Source organism: Malania oleifera, unplaced genomic scaffold (genome assembly GCF_029873635.1).
Source record: "Malania oleifera isolate guangnan ecotype guangnan unplaced genomic scaffold, ASM2987363v1 ctg558, whole genome shotgun sequence".
NCBI lineage: Eukaryota > Viridiplantae > Streptophyta > Magnoliopsida > Santalales > Ximeniaceae > Malania > Malania oleifera.
In genome coordinates this window covers 16,137-29,504 of record NW_026652083.1, presented here as the reverse complement: position 1 = coordinate 29,504, position 13,368 = coordinate 16,137, and the positions used below count along the sequence as shown (strand labels likewise).

Sequence of the window (13,368 nt, the reverse complement as noted above, 5' to 3'; positions counted from 1 at the left end):
ACTACTTTGGTGTGTTGGATGACATTGTAGAGCTTAGCTATGGAGCTAACAAACTCATCCACCTGTTCAAGTGTACCTGGTGGGACATTGGCAAAAAAAAGACTGGGACAAACACCGATGCCTACTTTACTAGTGTCAATTTTAGTAAGACCTGGTATCAAAATGACTGTTTTGTGCTTGAGACGCAGCAAAACAAGTGTTTTACCTTAAAGACACCTAATTGAAGGGTGAATGGCAAGTGGCCCAAAAGATTCCTCCCTAAAGTTTGTATGCTGTTATAGAAGTTACAGATTAGGAGAATAGTGCCAGTAAGGCTACATTCCAAGAAGATGAGTCATTTGTTAGTGCAGTAGTGCAATTTGCTTTCAATGTTGTCGAAAATGGAGCCGATCCTATACCATTGAATAGGGATGGTGCCACAACAGAACACATAGGGACTGCTGACATTACAATTGAACCTTATGTAGACGTTCACTTCATCGACGATGAGGAAACTGATGGGGAAGATGAAACAGGGGTCGAGTACTGTACTGAAGAGGAAGACACTTTAGAAAGTGAGGATGATACTGATATTGAGGATGTATAGGGGGGTAAGCATGTTATGTTTGTCACTATGTATCTGAAATGTGTAAATAATTTACAATATATGTATTATGCATCCATCTAATATTCGTACTTCTTATATTTACTTGTCTAATAACTTGTAGATATGGCACCAAGAGGTCGATGTGGCTGACTTCCTTCCAAGCACTTGACTACATCGCATGGGGATAATTCGGCATCCTCGAGACCGGCGGAGCCCGTTGGTCCTAATGCGGCGGCACCATTGTCTAAGCCATCGGCACCTCGGCCGGACATGGATACCACTTATGCAACTGATGCACAGGGTGAGTTGTCGATCATGATTAGCAGTGTTGATAAGGATACGATTAATTTATTTACATTTCAACTATTGATGTTAGTTATTCATGTGTATGATTGTAATTTTGTTATTAATTTAACTATGTTTTCAGCATCTAGATCCACTATCAGGTCAAGCCGTAGTGCAGCGAAGAACATGTCGCTGAAGAAGCACCTGGAGAGGACAAAGTAGTAGATTCGGATCGACATTCCTCTAAGCTACACCGCCTTGCTTAATGATTGGTGCACATCGTGGACCTGGGAGCTCAGCATTATTTGCCGACAATATGCTCTAGTCACAGCCTTTAGGTGGCCGTAGGTGACTCAGGAGCAGCGCATGCTTCTTTACATGCACATTTTGGTAAGTAATCCCAAACCCTTTTTTTAAAAAATTAAATATTTTTTTTTATTTTTAATACACTAGCCAATTAACAACTGTCTAATATTCTAATTGTATTACCTATATATGTAGGAGGAGTTCGATATGGACATCCTCAAGGATAACCATGTGAAGAGGGCGGTCGACATCCAATTGTGCAATAAATTTAAGAGCTATCACTCAAAAATGCGCGAGCATTTTTGAGCGATGGGATATGAAGCAAAAGCGCGACCATATGATAAGATATCCCAAGAGGATTGGGAGGTGGTGTGTCGCCATTTCCGCGACCCACACTATCAGGTGATGTGTTTGTATTATAATCACTAATTTTTCACAATGATGTTGCTAATAAATCGTCATTACATCTTCCTTGTAGGCCATATGTGAAATAAATGTCGCGAACCGCAGCAAATTCCCTACGACGCATTGTAGTGGATCGAGGTTATTCGTAAATCATTGAAAGGTAATTACTATATATAAAACTATCTTATCATTACATGACATAATACTAATGATGTCTTATATGATAATGTAGCATGATCCCATTACGGGCACAGAGGAACCACTGTCGGATCTTTATCAGAGAACACACCAACGGCGATCGGGGGAGTGATGCGAGGGTGCACAAGGCAGGTATGTAAGTGAAAAAAAATATTTAATTTATTACTTGATTCAAAACATTAAAGTTGTAGTTTTACTTATTCTTTTTTATCATTTTCATGACTGAAATTAGGCACGGATGGTTGAGCTGAGGGATGCACCTGTTTCAGAGGGGAGTTAGCAAATGATAGATTTTTAGATAACTTCCCAGGTGCTTAGGGAACAAGCAGGGGTTGGGTGATAGGTCTTGGAAGTGGATACATCGCCCCAACAACATCATCATCCATGGGTGCGGTGGCTCGTGCAGACATGGAACGAGCGCGTTGAGACGCTGAGTTTCGTGCTGATGAGATGGCTCGATGGATGCAGATGGTGGAAATGGAGAACCAGTAATTGAAAGACATGGTCTCTACCTTTCAAGCCTAGCTGCAAGACATGATGAATAGGCAAGCGTCGTTCGAACAAATGATGCCCCAATCTCGACTAGATGATTCGGGTGGCTCCTCTCATTGGAAGGTATGTAAAACGTAATTTGATTCTCAAATCAATAGTTGCAGATTCCGAGTCTAACCATTTGAAATTTTTTTTTAGAAGAGTAGGGTAGGTTGCAGATTGTGACTCTTAAGGTATGTCATGTTGTAGATCACAGGTGGATGCATCATGTTTTGTTGAATGCTAAGGCTGTGTTTTTGAATCATGTGTTTGGGGCAGTCAATTCAAATTTGTATAGATTTGGATGAAAATGTTGTTTTATATAACATTTTATTCTAATTCATATGAATTGAAATCCAAATTCTGAAGTGGAAGCTCCTAAATATAGGATTAAGTTTTTCCTTTTCAAGATCTTGTGTGTCATATAAGCATAGAAAATGTGCCAGTAGTTGCAAACACTGTAGGTTTACATGGCAAGGAGATGTAGAAAGTTTTATATATATATTGGTGAGCTATTAGCTTGATTTGAATAAATTCATAATCTGGAGTGAGGAGATGTAGAAATTTATGTTTGTTGATGAGCCGTTAGCTTGATTTAGAATAAGTTCATTGTTAGGAGCTTGGTTCTTCAAATAGTATAGAATGGGAATGGTATAGTGGCCATGAAAGAATGTAATTTGTTGAGAAAAATTTTATAATTTGTTTGGTATGCAAGAATGGTAAGGAATGGAATAAAATTAAACATTATTTTAGTTTACATTTTTGCTATATAATTTTTCTCAAAATCATCAAATTGCAACGTCTTGAACCTTATGAATGTTAAAATATTTTTGAAAGAATGAGTGAAAGTTAGGAATCATAAGAAATGAGACAATGTAGGCATAGTTCATTTAAAGAAGCATTCATGACAATATTTTTCGTCCGATAAGCATAAAGCATTCATTGCCGAGCCTAAATCATAGAAAAAATTAAAAACACTTGGCCAAGGATTTGAAAATTAGAAAAAGGAATAAGTTGAATATATACATAACTCAGAGGGAGCATCATCTTCATAATTCTTTAAATTAAATGTTCTCATCATCCCATAACATTCTTGTTCATATACCTAGATGAATAGATGTTCACTACATTGAACTTAATACCATCCACTGTTCTCTGCTATTTATATTTTTAATTTAATGGATAGATTATATATTGTGATTTGTAAATTGCAACCTGATTGCACGTTAGTCTAGAATGCCACCTGAATGGTGGATGCAGTTGATGTGTATTGCAAGCTGGTAGTGGATATAAGTTCTCGTGTGCCTTGAACTGAATTGTAAATGACTTATTTGAACCTATCAAGTACATGTTTTATGGGAAAATGTCCACTTTACAAACTACATGCTACTAAAATTTTGTTAAAATTTTCCCAAAGAAAAACCATGTACGATGATAATTATAATAAAATGAATGTTAAAATATTTTTGAAAGGATGAGTAGAAGTTAGGAATCATAAAAAATGAAGCAATGCAAGCGTAGTTCATTTAAAGAAGCATTCATGACTATATTTTTCGTCCGGTAAGCATAAAGCATTTATTGTCGAGCCTAAATCATTGAAAATATTATAAAAGCTTGGCTAGGGATTTGAAAATTAGAAAAAGGCATAAGTTGAATGTATACATAACTCGGAGGGAGCATCATCTTCATAATTCTTTAAATTAAATGCTCTCATCATCTCATAACATTCATGTCCATATGCGAATAGACTTTCACCACACTGAACTCAATACTATCCACTGTTCTTTGTTATTTATATTTTTAATTTAATGGATAGATTACATATTGTGATTTGTGGATGGTTACCTGATTGCATGTTAGTCTAGAATGTCTCCTACATGGAGGATGCAATTGATGTGTATTGCATGCTGGTAGTGCATATAGGTTGTCGTGTGCCTTGAACTTAATTGTAAATAACTTATTTGAACCTATCAGGTATAGGTTTTATGGGAAAATGTCCACTTTACACACAGCATGCTGCCAAAATTTTGTTAAAATTTTCTCAAAAAAAATCATGTACAATGATAATTATGATAAAATGAATGTTAAAATATTTTTGAAATGATGAGTGAAAGTTAGGAATCAAGAGAAATGAGGCAATGTACGCGTAGTTCATTTAAAGAAGCATTCATGACTATATTTTTCATCCGGTAAGCATAAGTGTTCATTACCGAGCCTAAATCATTGAAAATAATAAAAACAATTGGATAGGGATTTGAAAATTAGAAAAAAAGGCATAAGTTGAATATATGCATAACTCATAGAGAGCATCATCTTCATAATTCTTTAAATTATCTGATCATCTCATAACATCCATGTCCATATGCCTAGATGAATAGACATTCACTATACTGAACTCAATACTCTCCACTGTTCTCTATTTTTTATTTTTTTAATTTAATGAATGAATTATATATTGTGATTTGTAAATTGCTACCTGATTGTCTGTTAGTCTAGAATGCCTCCAACATGGCAGATGCAGTTGATGTGTATTGCATGCTGGTAGTGGATATAGGTTCTCGTGTTCCTTGAACTGAATTCTAAATGACTTATTTGAACCTATCAGGTACAAGTTTTATAAGAAAATGTCCACTTTACAAACGACATGCTGTCGAAATTTTGTTAAAATTTTCCCAAAAAAAAAATCATGTACAATGATAATTATGATAAAATGAATGTTAAAATATTTTGAAAGGATGAGTGAAAGTTAGGAATCATAAGAATGAGGCAATGTCGGCGTAGTTCATTTAAAGAAACATTCATGACTATATTTTTTGTCTGGTAAGCATAAAGTGTTCATTGTTGAGCCTAAATTATTGAAAATATTAAAAACACTTGCCTAGGGATTTGAAAATTATAAAAAGGCATAAGTTGAATATATACATAACTCGGACAGAGCATCATCTTCATAATTCTTTAAATTAAATGCTCTCATCATCTCATAACATTCATGGCCATATGCCTAGATGAATATACGTTCACTACACTGAACTCAATACTATCCATTGTTCTCTGCTATTTATATTTTTAATTTAATGGATAGATTATTTATTGTGATTTGTAAATTGCTACCTAATTGCATGTTAGTCTAGAATGCCTCTAGCATGGCTGATGTAGTTGATGTGTATTGCATGCTGGTAGTGGATATAGGTTCTCGTGTACTTTGAACTGAATTGTAAATGACTTATTTGAACCTATCAGGTACAAGTTTTATTAGAAAATGTCCACTTTACAAACAGCATGCTATCGAAATTTCGTTAAAATTTTTCCAGAAAAAAACCATGTACAACAATAATTATGATAAAATGAATGTTGAAATATTTTTGAAAGGATGAGTGAAAGTTAGGAATCATAAGAAATGAGGCAATGTAGACGTAGTTCATTTAAAGAAGCATTCATGACAAAACATGCCTAAAATACTTTAAAAACTATCACAAAAAAAAAAAAAAAAAAAAGATAGTGATATTTTATAATAATAATAATAATCTAGAAACTAAGATTTTTATTTATCTTCTAATAAAAGTGATGGTGGATGGTGGATTATTACCAATTTATATTTTTATTATTATCTATTGTTGCCAAGAAAATTAATTGAAGTCAAGCAAGCTATGCAACCAAGAATGATTCATTTAAAACATAAATCAAATTTCATAATTGCTGGAAATGCTTTCAAGAATCATGATTATTAAGAACAACCATTCCATATAATTTTTTCAAGTTGTATACAAATTCACAAGATGCAAAACACACTGCAAGTAACTTATGACACTTGTACGCCAAGCCAAATGAGCATGTTTAAGCCAAGTGTTAGAGGCAAATTTATTGTTTAGTTCCTACAATGACTAGTCAAGAATCATATATGCTATACAAAATAATACTCACGGGATATATAAAACTCCCATTGAAACTAAATGGCTACAATGCATTTTACAATAAGGACATTTATGGTTTGGAGAATGTGATTTCTCCTATATACTGTTTGTGTTTTCTGAAATTGAAGGTAATGAAAAATCTAAAGAACAGTCATTATGTGATTTCATTAAATAGTCCCCTTTTTAAGCATCTTTAGTCAAAGTAATCTCAGCAACTATACTGAAACTTCATTTGGTATGAAAAATTTAAGGTAGTGCACTGATCAAGGGGCAATGTGCAAACACCCATGGTTCACAATCTTTGAATCTCATATTTACAAGTGAAAAGCCAAGTAGCAGGTATAATGCATAAAGAGGTAGGATGCAACCAAGTCAGTACTTTAAGCAAATAATAAAATGAAAAAGAAAAAAAAAAAAAAAAACAACTGATAATAAATTGCAACTCACATTACTTCTCCCACAAAATCATCTTGAGTAGTATTATCATTGTCCTATATCTTCATCCAGAGTTCGTAGACCTTACTAGTTATGGTGAATACAAAATTCTCATTCCATTCTGGCTGAGACCCTTGCCCTGTATTAGCAAGTTGTACATAACAATGACCAAACTTATACAATATACATTACAATGCCATTAAGCACATAGCTTAAATTCCCATTGTAAATATACTAATCCACCTATCAACAAAAATTGTTTTCACTTTCGTATTCTTAGGCCTTTGAGTTTGGAGATCTCACCAATTGTGGTGAATACAATGATCGCTTATTGCCTTGTTGGCTTCCTATTTTCGATCTTCATGCACTTTTATATCCTCAGGCGTCTGACTTGAACTTTGTTTATTAATGAATTCACTCGGTTTTATCTTTCAACAAATTAAAAGGTAATTACACAAAATATATATAAGTAGTTGCAAGTATAGTTGTGTGTGTATCTTCTTATGGTTATTCAAAAGACCCTTTTATCCCTTCGACTTTATAGCATACCTTTCAAGTGTGCAATTCAATGGAAATATGTGAACTCAGTGTTTAGCTTTAAATACTGATATTATTTTTTTCATTATTGATATTACTACCATACAAATTGTGTAATATGCATGATTATAAAATTTTTGCGAATTTGTTATATCATATAATTATTTTTCCTTATTATACTGAGCACCAACTCCCCATTTTGTATACTAATTTTTTTTTAATGACTCTTAATTTGTAGGGTTCGCGGCAGTCATAACATCAGTACGAAGTCATGCATGCATGCACTACAGTCATCAGATGCAACTTTTGATTATTTATGTGTAATTTTTATTGTTATTTGTACAAATGAAATTTTTTTATTTTAGTTTGAATTTGTACTAGTATTTGTATTTGAATTTTGAATATTCTTAAATTTTTTTTGTTATCTGAATAGATGTTATTTCTTTATTTTAATTGAATTTGTATATGAATTCGAAATATTGAATGATTTACGAATTTTGTAGTAATTGTGCTTTTAGGTTATGTATGCAAAAATGTAATTATAGATTTTTATATGAATTGATGATTAAAAAAATTAATATTAAAGGTTTTTAAATTTTTCTAATTATTAGTGAAGGATTGAAATTCGTCACTAATAGTAGGGTATTAGTGAAGGATTCAAATTCGTCACTAATAGTAGGGTATTAGTGAATGATTGAAATTCGTCACTAATAGTAAGGTATTAGTGACGAATTTTAGATTCGTCACTAATAATGAAGTATTAGTGAAGGATTCAAATCCTTCGTTAGTACTATACTATTAGTGACGAATTTGAACTGAACCGATTTAGAATTTATAGTGACAGTATTAGGGTTGTCGTGATGATTATAATTTGTCACTAATATTCCATTATTAGTGACGAAATTTTGAATTCATCACTAAAAATTAGTAGTAATGGTAGATATAGCAACTATTTTAAAATCGTCACTAATACTTATAAATTCGTCACTAATAGTATTAATGACGAATTTATGAGTATTAGTGACGGATTAGATTCTTCAATAATACCCTGATTTTTTGTAGTGTCAATATTCAAATAATCATCATGTAAATAGACTATAAGCCAAGTTTAGATGTCAGAAGAGTTCTTAATCCACTTATGTTTGCTCCGGGAGATTGTATTTTACATTAAACCATCAAAAAATCTAAAGTTGCTACAATTTTCCAAAAAAAAAAAAGGCTTAAGTAAGACAACCAACCAACATAGTTGAGCATGAAATCAAAAGCTTTTCAAGTCTCTTCCAGACCTTCCACAACCTTCTTCTTATTTACCTTCCTACTGAAATGAATGTAGCAATGCCTGCAATGCCAATACTATCAACATAAGAGAACTTTGCTGAACAACATAAGCCCTGACTATGTAAGAAAAAGAAAAAGAAAGGGGAAGGGGGCAATGAAGTAATGAACTTGTGTCATTCTTCTAATAAAAGGGGAAAAAAAAGAAAATTACAGCCTGACAAAGGCACAAGGGACCAATGGAAAGACGAAGCAAGATGATATAATCTAAATTAAATACGAGGAAAGAAATTAACATAATTACTGACTTAATGTCAGCACTTTTAATGGCAAAAAAAATTATGCAAATATGTCATGATAGGGAAGAAAAGTTCTCTCCTTAAACTTCCATAGTGTAACTCATAAGTTCGATAGTTTGTAAAACTCTCCCTCCCCATGTTTGCACGCGTGCGTTATGAATATTTATCTTGATCCTATATATGGTTACTAATAAGCCTTTTGCTGTCTTCCTATCTTCAGATGCCCTGTGAAATAGCCTACCTAAGCACATAAACTCAATATTTCCCATATAATTCCAAATCTCAACATCAATGTCACCATTGAAAAACTCTTGTGAGACTAAACGCTTTTTGTTTTCAAAGAAAGAATTTAGTTGAGTGAAGAAAAAATTAAAGCAAGATTCAATGATAAGACATCCCCTTAGACAACAAAACAAAGGCGGGAAATGTAGACAAAAAATAACATGAAAAACCCTCGCAAAGTTTCCAATTTGGACGAAAAACAGTTAAGCATAATAAATAATCTGTTTCTCAACAATACTTGTTAGGTCTAAACCGCCAAAATATTCAATTCCAGATTTAAGTTTCATCCATCATTTTTGGGGCATAAATTACAAAAATAATTCTTCTGGACCACTTTATCTCATCATCATCTAACTAAATTTTTTAAGCTTCACTACAGACTAGTTCTTCACTCTTTCATTCTTCCTCCCACAATACCACATGGGCACACATATCTTCGACTCTTCCTTACCACCCCATGCCACACTTACTATATGAATTGTGTTGTCCTTTGCCGCTTGCTTCCATCTTTTCTTCCAAGAGAAAAGAAAAAGAAAAAGAAAAAGAAAAAAACAAAACAAGACAAAATAAAGAAAGAAATAAAAAAGGTATAAATACCACCACAGACCCTTTCCCTCGCCAAACCAAATGGGCCTACCAAATCCCTCCGCCACCTCCCTAGGTTCCGCCGCCGCCCCGTGCTCCATCCCCCAGCAGCCAGGCCCTTGAGTCCATCATTAGCGAAGATCTCTTCAACGAACTTTTGCTGCACCGTGCTACGTCACCGTGCGTAGGGGCGTTCTACACCTACGATGCTTTTATCCAAGCCGCCGGCAGGTTTGAAGAATTTGCAAACGCCGGTGACGAAGAGACTAGGAAACGGGAGGTTGCGGCGTTTCTGGCCCAAACCTCGCATGAAACCACAGGTTATACAATTGATCAGTTTGCATTTCTGCCATTTCATATCTAAAATGTGGTAAATTAATGGGCCGACTTCAAGACAACTTAATTAATATCTAAAGTCTCCAAATTAAGTAACAAAACGCCCGTCCCCAAACTCCTCTCTTGGTTCAATGTTTAAAGAAAAAAAAAATTGAAAACAAACAGAACACGCCCGTCCCAAAACTTGTTATTTTTAGTGTACGCTTCCAGGGGACACACTGTGCCTATCACACGCTCATTGATTTACTTGCAGCAAGTCAATTATTTGTCAAAGAAGTCATAAATTATATGTTTTTAATCACTGAAATGAAATTAAACGTATACTTCAGGGTCCTATTTTTAATTTTTTAATAATTATAAAAATATCATCTTCTAATATTAGTTTTTAATATTGACAAAAAAATTGAGAAACAATAAAAAATAATTCTCAAATTTCATGCACATTTGGGTAAATATTTTTAAAAAAAATTGTATTATGTACTAATGAATTAATCGATGTCTTCAATTATTGGATAAATTCAGGAGGATGGGAAGGTGCACCAGATGGTCGATATTCATGGGGTTATTGTTGGTTTCGTGAAGGAGCCACCATCCCTCCTAACCAATTCGGTGATTATTGTGTTGCTAATGACCAATGCCCATGTGCACCTGGCAAGAAGTATTATGGCCGAGGTTCCATTCAACTTTCCTAGTAAGTAGTCATCTGAACTTAGAATATTATTTTTTATTTGTTAGTGTTTAAAGAAGTACCTCATTTATAAACTCACTTATGTCATTTAATTACTAGAACATAAGAAATTAAATATAGTATTATAAATCAAATACACTTTATTCACATAATTCAAATTTCTTAACCCCCGACATTCTTTATAATGTGTTGTAACAAAGTGATACTAAAACATAATTTTTGCAGCAACTATAACTACTGTTAGGCAGGGGATGACTTAGGTTATGATCTACTAAATAACCCAGACTTGGTGGAGAATGATCCATACATATCTTTTGAGGCAGCTTACTGGTTTTGGATGACTCCACAACCACCAAAGCCCTCATGTCATGACGTCATGATTGATAACTACACACCGTCAGCTGCAAACATTGCAGCTAGTCGGTACGATGGTTTTGGGCTTTGCACCAACATCATCAACGGTGGCATAGAATGTGGTGGTGGCTACTTAAGCGAGCAGGAACAGGACCGTATTGGGTACTACAAAAGGTATTGTGAAATATTAGGTGCGGACACCAACGTCAACCTTAGTTGTGCAGACCGGCATCCTTGTGGTTTGACCCTCAAGAAAAAGGGACCAAAAGAGGTGGTTCCTATTTAGATAAGTAACTTCAAAGCTACATGTAGATCAAGCGAGTTACAAATTAATTTGAAGTTACATGTGGTTTAAGCTAGCTACATATTGTACTAAGAGTTTATGGCAATGTGATGCATGTGCAATACAGTGAAATCTGTGGCAATAAGCAATTTCTAAATATGTAGCCTATTATGAGTAATAAATAAAATGAGGTGTTAATTAGTTAATTACATTGTGATTTGTCATTTTATTTCAAAATCATCATCATAACTGTCTTGGAATAATGTCTATCATTAATTATTCACTGTAAGAAAAAATTTCCTAGGAGACATCTGAGCACATGTAGTGTTAATTAGTTAATTATATCATGGTTCTAGCTTTACTTCAAAATCTTCATCATAATCATCTTTGAATAATTTCTATCACTAATTTTTCGTTGTAAAAAAAAAAAAGGGGGTACCTAGGAGACATATTAGCATGTGTGCATATAATTAAAGTTTGGAAGTTCTATATTAAAAACTTATTTGAATTATGTGAGAGATAGGAAGGTGTATGGGATGAGATGTGGGTTTGCTCATGTTGTGAAGTGTACTAAATATTGGTTTCTTCATTTTCTTGATCTCAATTTTTTTTCTTTTTCTTTTTCAATTGTTGTTATTATTATTTTTTAAAATTTATTTTGGCTTTCTAGAAATATAGATCTATCTTTAGAAGGTTTAACCAAGGAATTGGAGCTCTAGACCAGAAACAAGTTGGAAGAAGTTTTTGATAATTGGAGGTCCTTACTCCAAAAAAAGATTCTATGATGATTGATGTTGAGTTTGTTTCCATGGAAATGCTTCAAGTGTTCATTAATGTTTGAGCACTTGGCACATAATTGTAATTGTTGCTGTTAAAATTTGGATTGATATTTTTTAACTTGATCATGACTTCATCATCTAGAAAAGATAACAAAAAGAACTTAGGTGACCTAGGATATATTATAAAAAAAATCATTTTTATGCCTAAGTAAAAATAGTAGAAGCGCATGTACTGAATGACAACTTAATATTTATGTTTCCATATAACACTGAATATTTCATAAAATGATTTTCAAGTTTCACTATAAGAAATAAGGTTATTAGTGACAGTTCTAACTTTGTCACCATATCTACGGATACTAATACTTATTAGTGACGAAATATTCAAACTGTCACTAATAAGAGAGTATTAGTGACGAAAAAGAACTGTCACTAATAGCCTACCACTGTCACACATTATTAGTTACGGAAAAGAACTGTCACTAATAGCCTACGACTGTCACTATAAAATTGCACATATGGTCGGCTCAACTTCATCACTGAAGCGCATCTATTAGTGACAAATTTTGTAACCGTCACTAATATGACTGTAGTATTGACGGTCAAGAAACTATCACTAATAGTACGCTTTTTAGTGATGATTATTAAAACTGTTGCTAATAATTGACTATTAGTAATGATTATAGAATCGTCACTATTATTTGCCCCCATAAGGTTGATTCTAGAGTGATGGTTTCGGTCATTTAGTGACGATTTCTAAACCATCACTAATACTTCATCTTCCCATTATTAGTAACGGTTTTGCAAATCGTTACTAATGCTTTGAAATTTTTTTTTTTTTTTAATTCCTACAAACACCTTTAATTACATTTTAAAATACATAAAATTGAACTAGAATTACTAAAATATTCATAACAACCACAACAACAAAACCAAGCCTTATTCCCACTAAGTGGGGTCGGCTATGTGAATCCTTTTCCTCCAATTTATGCGATCATGGACCATTTCTTTTGATAGATTCAAGGATATTAAATCCTTACTCACTATCTCCTCCCAAGTTATTTTAGGTCTACCCCTACCCCTTCTACTGCCCCCGACAGTAACTAAGTCACTCTTCCTCAGAGGTGCACTATAAGGCCTACGTTGCAAGTGTCCATACCATCTGAGTTGTCCCTCCCTTATCTTATCTTCTATAGCAGCTACACCTAACTTACCACGAATATGTTCATTCCTTAATTTATCTTTCAATGTTATACTACTCATCCATCTAAGCATCCTCATCTCGGCAACTTT

At 33.6% G+C, this 13,368-nt stretch overlaps 1 pseudogene; it reads left to right on the top strand.

The window, feature by feature from the left end:
• Positions 1 to 856: 856 nt before the first annotated feature.
• On the top strand, positions 857 to 11,299 carry LOC131147208 (basic endochitinase-like; annotated as a pseudogene).
• Positions 11,300 to 13,368: the final 2,069 nt, after the last annotated feature.